Below are 15,619 nucleotides of genomic sequence, written 5' to 3' on the forward strand. Positions count from 1 at the left end.
GTGTTTCCTGATTTTTATTGCCTTTTGTTACGAATTCAGCCAAGTTCATTGAAATAAAGTTTGCTGAGGTTCAGAAACTTTTTGATTCAATCTGGGCAAGATTTTGAGTGGAACTGGAAGCTCTGATGCATGTCTTTGCATCATAACAGTGTGAAATTGGCAGCTTCAAGTGGTTTGGATATGAAATCCAGTAAAACACTAGTTTGAAGTGAATCTTGCTGAGGGAGTGGGACTTGATACCCCTGAGTTTTTAGAAAGCAGATGGATCAAACCAGGGAAATGTTTTGCTCAAACCCTTGCAAAGAGAAACTGCCAAATCTTGCCCCAATCCTCATTACTCAGTACATGAAGTAATACAGATATTGAGCAAAAGCAAAGATCATTTTTATAAATAAAAAGCATTTGTAAAAAATCTCCAAAACGACAGACTTTGTTGGCTCTTTGTATAATTGCTATTAGGGTGATTTATTGAACTGTCCCAGCAGCCAGCTACAGACAGTGCAGTATTGTTCAGCCAGAGATGTGAACTCATGCATAGCTGCCAGAGCCTCCTTCCTAATCAACTGCAGCATTGAGTCCACTGGCTCTGTGAATCTTCCAAGACTTTTCAATATATTGCCTAGGATCTCTCCCTCTAGCAAGTCTTTTCTGTCCTGTTACTGGGGTGCGAGTAGTCTCCATTGAACCCTGCTTTCTGAAAGTCGAGAGACTCTCCTACAAGCTGTATTTGGCTGTTTCCTGAGCAAGAAGACCTAAAACCCAGAAATGTTAATGACCTAATGTGAATGGTTTAGTCCGTTATACTGTGGAACTGCCTCAACTGGGCCTCCACCTCGTGGGGAGTGGTAGTTTTTGGTTGGTGGTTTTAAACAATGGCAATGATCCAGATTGTTTTTGGTTACAATGGTGCCTCCACTGACCCCAATTTGAAGTAACTCCAGTGACTTCTGGACTTGCACAAGTGCACTTACAAGCAATATTTTTGTCCAATGTCAATTGCTCCCTATGCCCTTTTACTCACTTTCTCTACATACAGTCTCAACACCGCTGATTTGAGAACCTTCTCCTCTACAGCTTCTGACATATGGAACCCGTTTCCTGTTTCTCAACCGTCTTATCAGCTCTCCCTCTTTTCAAATATCAGTTGAAAGGTATCTTTTCCTCCCTTGGCTACACCTCTTAATGTCTCCGCTGCTGTTTATCATTTACCTCTTCAGTGTGCTTGGAGATGCAGTTTGTATGAAAGAAATATACAAACTGACATTTACATTATATGACTATAGTGAGTGTGTGTGCGCATGCATGCATACACTGAGAAAGGTCTTCCTTTATCTGCCTTATCCAAATGGATAGTAATTTCTTCAGGGCAGAGATTGCCTCTTATTATGTGTATGTGCAGTACCTAGCACAAAGGGGCCTTGATTTCATATGGGGACATATAGGTGCTATGGTTGTAATATGATTATGATGGGAGAGCAAGTCTATGCAGGATGTTATATTGTGGCATAGTATGTGGATTTATCACCATGGGAGTGGCATGGATGTGTTACTTATAGGAGCTGGTACTGACCTCACTTTCAATCCTATTTACACCACTGTAACTACATTAACTTCCTGACTTATTCCAGATTACACTGGTATGAATAAAAATGCAACCAGGCCCGCTGGTACTTATATTGAAAGTATAGATAGCAAAGTGAGCAGGTAACTGATTCTCCATGCTGGTCCAGGACCTTTGGAAGAGCCCGCAATATATTGCTGAAATCTTTTGTGCCCTGTCTGGTTGATTATGGTGCTGAAAAATGGAAGATGGTCCTTTCTTTTGTGAATATACTTTGTTCCGTTTTTTTGTTCCTGCCGCTTCAGCATTTTTAGGCAATGCCCCTTTGCCCTCTGCAAAATGCCTTTTGTTCTTGGGATTCAGTATTGGTTTGGAATGATTAAATAACAGCATGTGATTAGAATGCTGTGTGCATAGATGTGCCGGTAGAGCCTCAGACTCTGGGAATACATAGTCAGATGATAGTCTTCCCTCTCCCTGGCTCTCCCTTCCCTGTCTTCCTCCTTTTCATCCCTCTCCCTCACCCCCAGTCTCCCTCCTCCCCCTCTCTATATATAATTTTATTTTGAAGATTATAAACATTATAAAAGGTGGAAAAGGCACAGCCCCATTGAGGCTGCGCTTAACAGAGTGGCTCTGGCATCATGGGATGGCTTGTCAGAATCTTTGTGGAACGAAAGATACCCAATTACTGTATGCTCTATGCAGATTCCAGGACTTGGTAAAAAGACTAAGATACTAGAAGAAATATATACACATTTTATATATCTACTTTTTTAAAAGTACTGTTTGCATGGCCAGGTACAAATTACAGTGTGAGGAGGGTGTTAAACTGAGAAAAGACACTTCACTGCTCACTACCCTGGCTCCCTGCCCTGCCTCTAATACCCAAGACCTATTCTGTATTAATATCTCACTGTCCCCTTCAGGTGAGGGGAAGTACTGTTACATAGGGGCTAGAATAGTGTGTGTGTGTATGGGGGGGGGGTGTTGGATTCAATACTCCAGGGTTCTATTCCCATTTCTGGCACACTTCAGGGTTCAATTTCCATGACCAATTCATTGTGTCAAACTGAGTATGCTATGTCAGGTCTCTGTGCCTCAGTTTCCCCATCTTCAAACTGGGCAGAATACTCGTTTCTTCACAATGGGGTCGTGAAGCTTACTGAACCTTTCAAAAATAGCTGGAGCCCTTTGGAATAATCCATTATCTGTCACCTTTCCCCATTACTGCCTCCTCTTACTTCCACCTCCCCCAGTAACTGGTGTGCAGTACTATTCACTTCCATCTCTAAAGCTTTTAAAGTCCAGTTTTCTCTTCATTCCCTCCACTCCTTTTCTGTACATCACTTTCTTCTACCCATTTACCTGCCTGAGTTTTTTCATTGCACCACGTATCCATGTACTTTCAGGCAGGCTGATCTCCGTAGATCTCTGTCTTTCTGTTCTTCATCTCCGCATATAGGGCCTGGTTCTCATTTACATGAGGGTGTCTGTCACCACTCTGACAGTATAAAGGGGCTTTAATATGGGAGTAAATACAATTCCATAATGTGACAAAAACAAAATGCATGTAAATTGACACGACTAACAAAAACAGGATGCTAGCAGACAACACAATTAATGAACAAGCTGTAAAGTCAGTAGCCTATTTTTTTAATTTCTGGGATCATATATATCCAAGCTAGGAGGCTGTTCCAAAGCAATTGGAAGGAGAATAGGGATGGCTTGTTGAATTATGCACCTCCCTTATGAAAGCATGGAAAAAACCATGGCATCTTGACATGTACAAAAATGAGACTGGTGAAAAGCCTATATTTTTTCCATAGTGATTTATGGATGTGAATTGTAAGAAGTAAATACTGCTGACCAGAAGAAAATTTAAGGTTTTGAAATGTGGTGCTGGCAGAGACTCTCCCATATCTCCTGGATGGAAAAAAAGACACATGCCTAGATTAGAAATATGATTTCAGACATGACTGTCTGCTTCTCTGCAATAAACAGATACAAACTTATGTCCTGGGGTCGCATTAGGCAGAGAGATGGAAATAACCATAAGACAGCCATTATGGAAGAAATGGGGGAGGCTCATTGTAGCCAGAGATGGATGGATCGTGTGAGGCAGATCACTAGAAGGTCAGCTGCTGAGTGGCTGAAAGTTAGTGATGGATTGTGAAGTCTTTCAAAAATTCTGCCATGATGTCACTGATATTGAAGCATGAAGAAATTGAGTTACTTAAATGTGATTGACGCAGGATGAGATTTTCAAGGGCACAAATGACTGTTGGGTACCTAATTTCCATTGATTTTAGATGGAAATGGGCTCTTAACAGCCATTTATGCCTTTGAACATCTCCCCTATAATCTTTAATCTGTAAAGTGGCTTTAAATATACGTTAGAATCAGGCCTATACATAAACTTTCTTTACTGTGTATAAAAGAGGCTATGCTCTGTGGGTTACAAATAAATGGTCTGCTCTCTTCTTGTTTTTGTTTTCAGAAAAGCAAATTCAGAAGTCCTTATTCAGTTGGGTCAGTGGACACTTACTAAGTCAAACTGAATAAGGATTTCCAGACATGGAGCAGCGAGCTTTTCAGATGTGCTGAGTTTTGAATTCCCCCTGTGTGTTCCTGGTTTATCTCATTTCACTTTGTGAGAACACATTGCATATTTCACTATTGGGGGATACAGCTATCAGTATTCATTTATAATTGTAGTTGGGTATCGAACCCATCAAATTCCCTCCTCTAATTAATGATAGTGGAGGCACGAGAGACCGGTTTTCATACTGGGGTGGGAGGGGAACTTCCAAACACATCAGATTTCAAACTTCACCACCCTTTAAATTTCCCAAGCTGTTTTTTATCATTTATTTTTTCCCCTTCCCATCTTTCCAGTTACCAAACTTGCTTTGTGTTTTATCCTTCCTGCCTCCTCTGCTCCTTCCACTTGATCTTGCAGCAGAGGCATGATGCTAGGTCTGGAGAGGAAGAAGACTTTGCTGTAGTTGGTGAAGCTTGGGTGGGGTAGGGAATGAGATTCAATGCTCTTCTTTGAATCCAAATCGCTTCAGTACTAGCAAAAGGAAAAAATACCAGCCATTCTCCTATCTGGCTTTTAAATGATCTTGCCCTTCCTGGTCCCTGAGTTTGTTCCAGTGTGAAAATTCTGCTGCTTTAAGGCTCACATCCAGCTCCCTTCTCCTCCATGGTTTCGGAGGGGCCCCCAATGGTTCAGAGGGAAGAGAAAATGTTACTGGAGTTGGGGCAAAACCCCAAACTTCTGCTTCTCTCCCCCTCTTAGGGTGAGAGCACTAGCCCCCATTAACCTGCTCCAGCTTGCATTAGAAGATTTCTTCTCCATGCACCAGTGTTATTCCCCAGCACTCATCCAAGTCATTCAGACCAGACACTGGGGGCTGGGTGGGGGTAGATTTTGGTTTGAAAGCACCATGCAAATGCTTCTGCTGTGTAAATAGAGCATCATAACCTCAGCATGCTCAGACTTAGTGTGTGTGGAAGGGATGCTCTTTTGTCTGGCACATCGGGAAGTGAGCTCTAGGTATAAAAACATGAGCTGCTACAGCTTGAGCTCAACAGCCATGATTGGCTAACTAGTGCCTCAGGCAGAGTGGGATTTGTAACACACACTCACCAGTGGGTTACACAAGCACAATAAAACCAGGAATTCCACCGTAGGGTCTCCTCACTCAATAGGGTTTACACAAGCATTAACAAAGAATTTTTTAAAATGGTATATTAGTTATTTACCACTTTGCACTTCTGAAGCATTTCAACCTCTTCATTATAACCACAACACAATTAAACCACCCAAGTTAAAATATAATGGGCCAGATTCCCACTTATACTAAAGCTCCCTTTACAACACTCCGGTAGCATAAAGGGGCCTTAAAGTGAATGTAATTTATTTTTATTGCCAGTTTAAGGTCCCCTCACGCTGTCAGAGCAGCATAAAGGGGCACTAGTGGAAATTGGAATCGAGGCTCGTTAGTCAATGGGCCTGATTCACATTTACACTAAGGCCGCTTCACACCACTTTGGTAGTATAAAGAGGCCTTAGAGTGAGCGTAAATTATAATTGCCCTCATTTTAAAGGCGCCATATGTAACAAGAGCAGAATAAAATATTACAGGAACTGGCACATGAAATTGCAAGCCCAGTAGCAAGGATTTTTAATTCATCTATTAACTCAGAGGTAATACCCTATGGCTGGAGAATTGCTAGTATAGCAACTATTTTTAAGACGGGGGAGGGGGGAATAGGTGATCCAGGAAACTACAAATCTGTTAGTTTGACCTCAGTTGTACGCAAAGTCTTGGAACAAATTTTGAAAGAGAAAGTACTTAAGGACATGGAAGTAAACCATCCCAATGTGTAGAAAGAACAGTAAATATGGCAGGCGACCAGCTTGGCTTAACAGTGAAATCCTTGCTGACCTTAAACGCAAAAAAGAAGCTTACAAGAAGTGGAAGATTGGACAAATGACCAGGGAGTAGTATAAAAATATTGCTCAGACATGCATGAGTGAAATCAGGAAGGCCAAATCACACTTGGAGTTGCAGCTAGCAAGAGATGTTAAGAGTAACAAGAAGGGTTTCTTGAGGTATGTTAGCAACAAGAAGAAAGTCAAGGAAAGTGTGGGCCCCTTACTGAATGAAGGAGGGAACCTAGTAACAGAGGATGTAGAAAAAGCTAATGTACTCAATGATTTTTTTGCCTCTGTCTTCATGAACAAGGTCAGCTCCCAGACTGCTGCACTGGGCAGCACAGTATGGAGAGAAGGTGACCATCCCTCTGTGGAGAAAGAAGTGGTTCGGGACTATTTAGGAAAAACTGGACGAACACAAGTCCATGGGGCCGGATGTGCTGCATTCGAGGGTGCTAAAGGAATTGGCGGATGTGATTGCAGAGCCATTGGCCATTATCTTTGAAAACTCATGGTGATCGGGGGAGGTCCCGGATGACTGGAAAAAGGCTAATGTAGTGCCCATCGTTAAAAAAGGGAAGGAGGAAGATCCAGGGAACTACAGGCCAGTCGGCCTCACCTCAGTCCCTGGAAAAATCATGGAGCAGGTCCTCAAGGAATCAATTCTGAAGCACTTAGAGGAGAGGAAAGTGATCAGGAACATCAGCATGGATTCACCAAGGGCAAGTCGTGCCTGACTAACCTAATTGCCTTCTATGAGGAGATAACTGGCTCTGTGGATGAGGGGAAAGCAGTGGATGTGTTAGTCCTTGACTTTAGCAAAGCTTTTGATCTGGTCTCCCACAGTATTCTTGCCACCAAGTTAAAGAAGTATGGGCTGGATGAATGGACTATAAGGTGGATAGAAAGCTGGCTAGATCGTCAGGCTCAACGGGTAGTGATCAACGGCTCCATGTCTAGTTGGCAGCCGGTTTCAAGCGGAGTGCCCCAAGGGTCGGTCCTGGGGCCGGTTTTGTTCAATATCTTCATTAATGATCTGGAGTATGGCATGGACTGCACCGTCAGCAAGTTTGCAGATGACACTAAACTGGGAGGAGTGGTAGATACGCTGGAGGGTAGGGATAGGATACAGAGGGACCTAGACAAATTAGAGGATTGGGCCAAAAGAAACCTGATGAGGTTCAACAAGGACAAGTGCAGAGTCCTGCACTTAGGACGGAAGAATCCCATGCACTGTTACAGACTAGGGACCAAATGGCTAGGAAGCAGTTCTGCAGAAAAGGACCTAGGAGTTACAGTGGACGAGAAGCTGGATATGAGTCAACAGTGTGCCCTTGTTGCCAAGAAGGCTAACGGCATTTTGGGCTGTATAAGTAGGGGCATTCCCAGCAAATCGAGGGACGTGATCATTCCCCTCTATTCGACATTGGTGAGGCCTCATCTGGAGTAGTTTTGGGCCCCATACTACAAGAAGAATGTGGAAAAATTGGAAAGAGTCCAGCGGCGGGCAACAAAAATTATTAGGGGGTTGGAGCACATGACTTATGAGGAGAGGCTGAGGGAACTGTGATTGTTTAGTCTGCAGAAGAATGAGGGGGGATTTGATAGCTGCTTTCAACTACCTGAAAGGGGGTTCCAAAGAGGATGGATCTAGACTGTTCTCAGTGGTACCTGATGACAGAATAAGGAGTAATGGTCTCAAGTTGCAGTAGGGGAGGTTTAGGTTGGATATTAGGAAAAACTTTTTCACTAGGAGGGTGGTGAAGCACTGGAATGGGTTACCTAGGGAGGTGGTGGAATCTCCTTCCTTAGAGGTTTTTAAGGTCAGGCTTGACAAAGCCCTGGCTGGGATGATTTAGTTGGGAATTGGTCCTGCTTTGAGCAGGGGGTTGGACTAGATGACCTCCTGAGGTCCCTTCCAACCCTGATATTCTATGTTTCTATGATTCTAAACAGTAACTGGGGTAAAATACAACTTGGTTTTCCAAAGGTAGATCATGACAGACCAACCTGATCTCTTTCTTTGAGATAACTGATTTTTTTTTTTTTTTTTTTTTTTTTTTTTAGACAAAGGAAGTGCATTAGAGCTAATCTACCTGGATTTCAGTAAGATGTTTGATACAGTATCATGTGGGAAATGTATTCGTTAAATTGGAGAAGATGTGGATTAAGATGAGAATTGAAAGGTGAATAAGGAACTGGTTAAAGGGGACACTACAATGGGTCACAGTGAAAGGTGAACTGTCAGGCTGGCGGGAGGTCACTAGAGGAATTCCTCAGGATCCATTTTAGGACTAGTCTTATTTAACATTTTCATTAATGACTGTGGCACAAAAAGTGTGTGTTTTAATAATGTATGGATGACACAAATTTAGGAGGTGTTGCCAATATGGAGGAGGACCAGAATATCATACCAGAAGATCTGGAGGACCTTGAAAACTAGAGTAATAGAAATTGGTTGAAAATTAATCATTCAGGGTCAGTCCCTACGTGCATATCAACAAGAATTTTTGCTATAAGTTGGGGACTTACCATTTGGAAGTGACAGAGGAGGAGAAAGATCTGGGTGCACTGGTTGATCGTAGAATGACTGTGAGCTGCCAATCTGATGTGGCTTAGGATGCATCAGGTGAGATATTTCCAGTAGAGATAGGGAAGAGTTAGTACCATTATACAAGGCACCGGTGAGACCTCGTCTGGAATATTCTGTGTAATTCTGGTCTCTCAAGTTTAAGAAAGATTAATTCAAACTGGAACAGGTGCAGAGAAGGGCTACCAGGATGATCAGAGGAATGGAAAACCTATGTTACAAGAGGAAACTCAAGGAACTTGGCTTATTTAGCCTAACCAAATGAAGACTGAGGGGAGATATGATTGCTCTCTATAAATACATTAGAGGGTTAAACACAGGGAGAGGGAGAGAAGTTATTTAAGTTAAGCACCAATTTACACACAGGAATGAATGGATATAAATTGGCTATCAACAAGTTTAGGCTTGAAATTAGACAAAGGTTTTTTACCATCAGATGAGTGAAGTTCTAGAACCGCCTTCCAAGGGGAGCTGTGGGGCAAAAAATCTAACTCGCTTCAAGATTGAGCTTGATAAGCTTATGGTGGGGATGGCATGATGAGACTGTCTACAATGGCATGTGGCCCATCTGTGACTTCTAGTAGGAAATATCCCCAACTGCTGGAGATGGGAAACTAGATGAGCAGGGCTCTGAGTTACTACAGATAATTCTTTCCCAGGTGTCTGGCTGGTGGGTCTTCCCCCACATGCTCAGCATCCAACTGAACCCCATATTTGGTGTTGGGAAGAAATTTTCCCCCAGATCGGCAGAGACCCTGGGGGTTTTTGCCTTCTTCTGCAACAAGGTCACTTGCAGGTTTAAATTAGAGTAAATGGTGGATTCTCTGTAACTTGAAGTCTATAAATCATGATTTGAGGACTGGGTGGGTGAGGTTCTGTGGCCTGCAACATGCAGGACATCATCCTAGAGGATCACGATGGTCCCTTCTGGCCTTAAAGTCTGAGTCTAAAATAGTCTTTGTGTAAATGAGAAACAGGCCCATTGTCTGGCTGTTCAAGGCTTCAGATTTCTGAATTAATCATAAGTGAAATTCAACAAAATCCCTTTTCAGGTAAATCCATTACAATGGACTGAATCTGTGTGTAAGAGAGAGGTTCTGAGACCTCAGCTTCTCTGAGCTCACAATTACACAGCTGAGGAGAGGACGGAGAGAGAGCAGTAGTTATTAATAGGACTGATTGAAAAAGTTCTGTCAAAACCCTTTTCTTTCTTTTTTATTTTTTTTTTTTTAAAGTCTGCTTTCCATGGAAAATTTTGACTTTTAGTCAAACGTCCAAATAGCACAGTGTGTTTGATTTTTGGCTGGCAGTGGAAAATGTCTAAACCTTTTGTATTGACACTTTCAATCAAACTGCAATGTTTTGGCATTCCCAACTGAAAATGTTACATTTCAACATTAAGCTGCATCATGTTTAGCCATTGTGGTGCTTCCTGGGCGTTGTAATTCAGGGTATGAATACACAGCAAAGAAAAACCTGTAGGGTGGGAGGTTTCAAGAGCTTGGGCCTGAGCCCCATGAACCTGAGTTGGCTGGCACGGGCTAGCCATGGGTTTTTCTTTGCTGTGTAGACATACCCTCAGGGGCCTCATTCCAAATCCTTTTATATGGTCTGGCTCAATCAGTAGACTGTATCCAGGGCCGGCTCCAGGCACCAGCTAAGGAAGCAGACGCTTGGGGCAGCCAATACAAAGGGGCAGCACTCCGTCTGGTATTGGGGCGGCACGTTGGGGTCTTCGGCGGGGAATTCAGCGGCCGGTCCCTCGGTCCCTCTCTTCCTCTTTGAGCTGCTGCCGAAGTGCTGGAGCCGGCCCTGACTGTATCTCCCACAACGTACCCAGTCCATGTGATTCCAATGATGCATCACAGCAGGTCAACATGAGATGATACTGTGGGAGATGTAGTTAATCCAGTGAACCCAGTTTGTAGTGGAGAATGGGGGCATGAGACACCTGAACAACAACTTGTATGAGGCATTGCCACAGCTCAAATGGTCACAGTTGGTCAAACTGAAATATTTTGACTTCAGATCAGCCTGACCCAAAAAACAAATATTTCATTTTAGCTTTCCTGAGAGAAACTTTAATATTTTTGGCTGAGATTTTTGTTTCTCAAGCTTTTTTGATGAGAAGATTAAACTTTCCGTGGAGAATTCTTGATAAAAATGCTTTTTAATCTATATTTCTAGTGGATTTTTTCTCCTCCAAACAGCTCTAAAGCACCTTCGCACTCTCTTCTGGGGTTGGTCAGAGGCTTTCCACTATAATTTATGCCCCAGCAAACGGGCTTGTAAATATTGCTTTTGGCTGCTTTGTGTTGGATCAATTCCTTGTTAAATAATCAAACCCTATGAACTCTACTAACTAACTAATGATCAGAGGATTAACAAATGTAATCATATCACATTAATATTTGAAATGCTAACTATAAAGACCATGGTGCCCACTGGACAGCAGCACTAATACTTTGGGACTCTGAATTATGTTGGTCATATTTTAGGAGACCAAGGGGCCATACCTGATTCACACATTCATTTACATGTACCTCTGCTTCTTCCATCTGCATCAATACTGAATCCATGCCCTTAATACATTGCTAAGAACACCAGAGGTTGTGTATATCAAATGAGTTGTTAAACTGAACTCCCAACCACTCTTCATAAGACTTGACAAGTGAATCCCAGTCTCCTGGAAAATTAAAATGCAAGGAATTACATTCTGTCTACCTCAATATTCATTTAATCTAGGGATGGTATTAACTTGTTTCTCCTAACTATTTTGAAGTGTAGCTTTGTGTTGCTAAACAACTGCCATGTTCTACTCCAGAGATGGCAGCATTGCATTGGTGGGTGAAGTTATCCCTGGGCATTTCTTATGTGCCTCATCAAAAAAGCATTATACAAGAATTCTGTTTCATGAAAAAAAATTGAGGTTTTGGTATGTTTTTTTTCTTTCTGCATCGGACCAAAACTAGGCCGCTTGAAAATTTTTGTGAAAAAACATGACACACCCCAGTGCCAGAGTAGTCAGTAGGCCTGTGGTTAGGGCACTCACCTGGGAGGTAGGAGATCTCAGTTCAAGTACCTACTCTGTGTGATTTGGAGCAGGGACTTGAACCTGGGTCTTCTATGTCCTTCGTGAATGCCCTTATAATAATTATGATGGAATAAATGGAGCCCAAAGAGTTGAAGGTGTCAATGTGACCCTATCATTAAGCAGTTTTTTGAACAAGGTTTGGAATACAGAGAACTCGGCCTGGTTACTACCATGAGAAACTCTCCATTAATTTTTCTTTAAGCTTTTATTAAAGACACCGAAAAGAAGGGGGAAAAAAGTTAGATTGAAATGTAAAGTATTAAATAAGACTTTTATTTTATTCCTGAGGGCATTCTGCACCAAACATTTAAAACTTCTGTGCACAATATTTTAAAATTCTGCCAAATTCTGAAAATTTTATTTGTCAAATAAATGTGGAGGTTCCTGTATGGGACTGGGGAGCACAGGCAATTGGCTGCCCAGAGGTGGGAGATCACTATGTATCTCCTCCACTCCACAGGACACAGACTCAGCAGTGAGGCTGCACACAACCCTGACTCAAGTGCAAAGACCGGACCTGCCCCAGAAACACCCCAGGGCCCACCCTCCGTAATCTGGGTGCAGGCGGCTCAGTGGGGGATCCAGGTGCAGAGGGGAGAATCTGGATGCAGAGGGCCTTGTTGCCTTGTTGGGGGGTTCTGGATGCAATGGTAATGGGACTCTGTGGGGGGTCCATGTGAAGATGGCTGGGGCTAAGCGGGGGGGGGGGAGAGGGGCTCTGAGTGTGAAGCGGCCAGAGCTCAGCGGGGGGGGGGGGGGTCTGTGCATAGGGGGCTCAGTGGAGGATCTAGATGCTGGAGGAGTGGGGCTTGGTTGGGTGAGGATCCGGGTGTGGGTGGCTCATCTGGATGGTCCAGGTGCTTGGGCTGGGGGGGGGTTCTTGAATGTGGGGACATTTATAAAATAGAGTGGATGGACTGACTCTATAGCCAAATCAGGCACTTGAAATGGGACCTCTCAGGCAAGTGCCCTGACCACCAGGCTATTGGGTGTGGGGTCTCATTCTCCTTTTGACCAGCAATTCATAAACCTTTTCAATGAACATTTTGTCAAAACAGAGAGATTTCTGCAAAAAATGTTCTTTTAACAAATTGGTATTTTCCAATGAAAAAAACAAAACAAAACTTTTTGGTGAAAAATTCCCAACAGCTCTATTATGAAGTTTAATTTAACCAATATTTGTACAGTGTTTTTTATAGTGTCCTCTACAGAAAGGTCCTATAAAACTGCATATTTATATTCTAATCTATCTTGGTTTCTTTATCTGTATAATTGTTACTTCTAATTCCCTCCCTTGCTGAGAGTCTATGGGACATGAGCAGCGAGCGCCTGTACGAGTGCTGCTTACCAAAGCCTGCTACTTTTAGCAGTTTAAGTGGTGCTTAGTTATTATCCTCTCCTGGGGACACCTGCCCCTCACACAATCTCTTGCACCAAACCTGACACTCTGTGTGATAGCTGACAACCTGAAAAAAGGAGCTTGGATGACTCTGTGCAAAGCACTCTAATGTTACCTTAGTTTTGTTTTAGACATAGAGGAATTCAGGGCAAGCTGTTTCTATGGAAAGCGAGGAGAAGTCTGCATATAGACTAAAGTTTGAAGTCACTTTCTAGTGGAGAAGAGTTACGGACTGTACCAGGACAGAGCAAAGGCCTATCATATCACATGTTCTGCATCTGACATTGGCTAATAAAATGCTTCAGAGGATGGGGTGAACCCTCAATCAACATATTTATTTTACTATGAGGGGATTTCTTCCTGATCACAGAGGATGATTGACTTATGCTCGGAAGCATGAGGACTAAAGCCCTTCTGATTTTGTTTCAGCCAGTCATACTCCAGATATTTGTAAATGTCTGATCCTATTTTGAAACTAATTAACCTATTTGATTCGCATATACATATTTTAAAATAAAAAAAACAAATGCACAAAATCATATTTGCTTGTACACAAATTATCTTGTGGAATTGCTTGCTATCTGAGAACATGAACTCATAATCTGCACGTGATCAATTTTGTTATATCATTAGAATGATGACAGGCCATCTCTTAGGAGTCAATGGACCAAAGTTTCAGTGCATCCTGAACCAAGGACCACTTCTGCCCATCTCACCAACCCATGTAACAAAGAACTCAAGCAACGCAGCAACTGAATGAACTGTGACCAGCTTACTAAGGTTTATCTGCAAGGAGGAGCCCTTTGTGCGGGAAAATACGCAATATCAAGCTCTATGGTACACAGAGACCTAAGAGCAACAAAGAACCAGATACATTTATCTCCACCTGTGATGATCAGAGAGCATGGAGCACTTACTACCTCCCTTCCATTGGAAAAAGGTAGAATTATTAGGGCTGGTTGTGAACCTCTGCCTTGCCTTGTCATTTCCCTCCATAATGGGCAATAGCCTTCCTAAAGGACCTGACCTATTGAGATTACAGGGTAGCTATTTCCTACTGCCTTTGCCTAGATCAGGCCCTCTGAAATAAATCTTATCAGGAGAGCAAAAGGAAATCAAAGTGAGCGAGAGAGAGAGCTGGATGTCTACAAAGCTCTGGTGTCTCATGCTGCCAACCCCTTTAACCTTCAGAAGCCAGAATTATTTAAAAGATTAAAAACAGGCTAGAGAGTGCCCTTCTGTTCCTCTGTATACTAATCATTTTATTGCCATGACAGCTATGTTTCCCATAGGCTTTGTGAGTGAGACTGCTGCTCCTCACGAAATATGCCACTTTGCTATCCTGCCAGGCTCTCCAGCTACCACAGAGGTTCTAAATGTAAATCAGTGTGAACATCTGAAGTAGCAAATTCATTGGGTTTATGGACATCATTTATTATAAATTACATTCCTGCCCGAAATGGCCTGATTGTGGAAGCCCTGTAGGGCTGTTAATGTAGCTATTCTTGTGAGAAAACTCTACATTGTCCTCTATGCTCGCGCTCTCTCGCTCATTAATGTCACCACAAAGCTTGCTGGGAAATATGTGCCTCTGCCAGGGTTTGGGGTGCTTGAGATCTGCAAATCACACCCTATGCTCTCTTCTTTTGTTTTCCACTAAGACAAATGGGCACCACTTTACTGTGCTACATTTTTTGTTGTTATTTATTACCTGTAATACATAGGGGTTCCAAATAGTTTCTAAGGCAAGAAAGGACCATTGCAATCATCTAGTCTGACCTCTTGTATAACACAGGCCATAGAACTTCCCCAGAATAATTCCTAGACCAGAGCTGTGAGAAAACCATCCTATTTATGCTTTATTTCCAGTCTGAATTAGTCTAGCTTCAACTTCCAGCCCTTGGATCATGTTATACCTTTCTCTGCTAGACTGAAGCGCATATTATTAAATATTTGTTCCCTAGATAGATATTCCTAGACTGTAATCAAATCACCACTTAATCTCCTCTTTGTTAAGCTAAACAGATAGACTCAAAGACCTCAATCACCATAAGGCAGGTTTTGTAATCCTTTAATTGTTCTTGTATCATGGGGTAGCCGTGTTAGTCTGTATCTACAAAAACAACAAGTAGTCTGGTGGCACCTTAAAGACTAACAGATTTATTTGGGCATAAGCTTTCGTGGGTAAAAACCTCACTTCAGTTGCATCTGAAGAAGTGAGGTTTTTACCCACGAAAGCTTAAACCCAAATAAATCTGTTAGTCTTTAAGGTGTCACCAGACTCCTTGTTGTTTTAATTGTTCTTGCAGCTCTTCTCTGCACCCTCTCCAATTTATTAACATCCTTCTTGAATTGTGAGTATCAGAACTGGACACAGCATTCCAGCAGCAGTTGCACCAGTGCCAAATATACAATACAGTGCGTAGGCACGGTACAGAGAAACAGTAAGACATTTCCCTGCCCCAAAGAGCTCACAGTGTAAGTTCCAAAAAGACACAGCAGGTGGAGAAGGAGAAGAGGAGTGGGAG

Source organism: Malaclemys terrapin, chromosome 3 (genome assembly GCF_027887155.1).
Source record: "Malaclemys terrapin pileata isolate rMalTer1 chromosome 3, rMalTer1.hap1, whole genome shotgun sequence".
Classification (NCBI taxonomy): domain Eukaryota; kingdom Metazoa; phylum Chordata; order Testudines; family Emydidae; genus Malaclemys; species Malaclemys terrapin.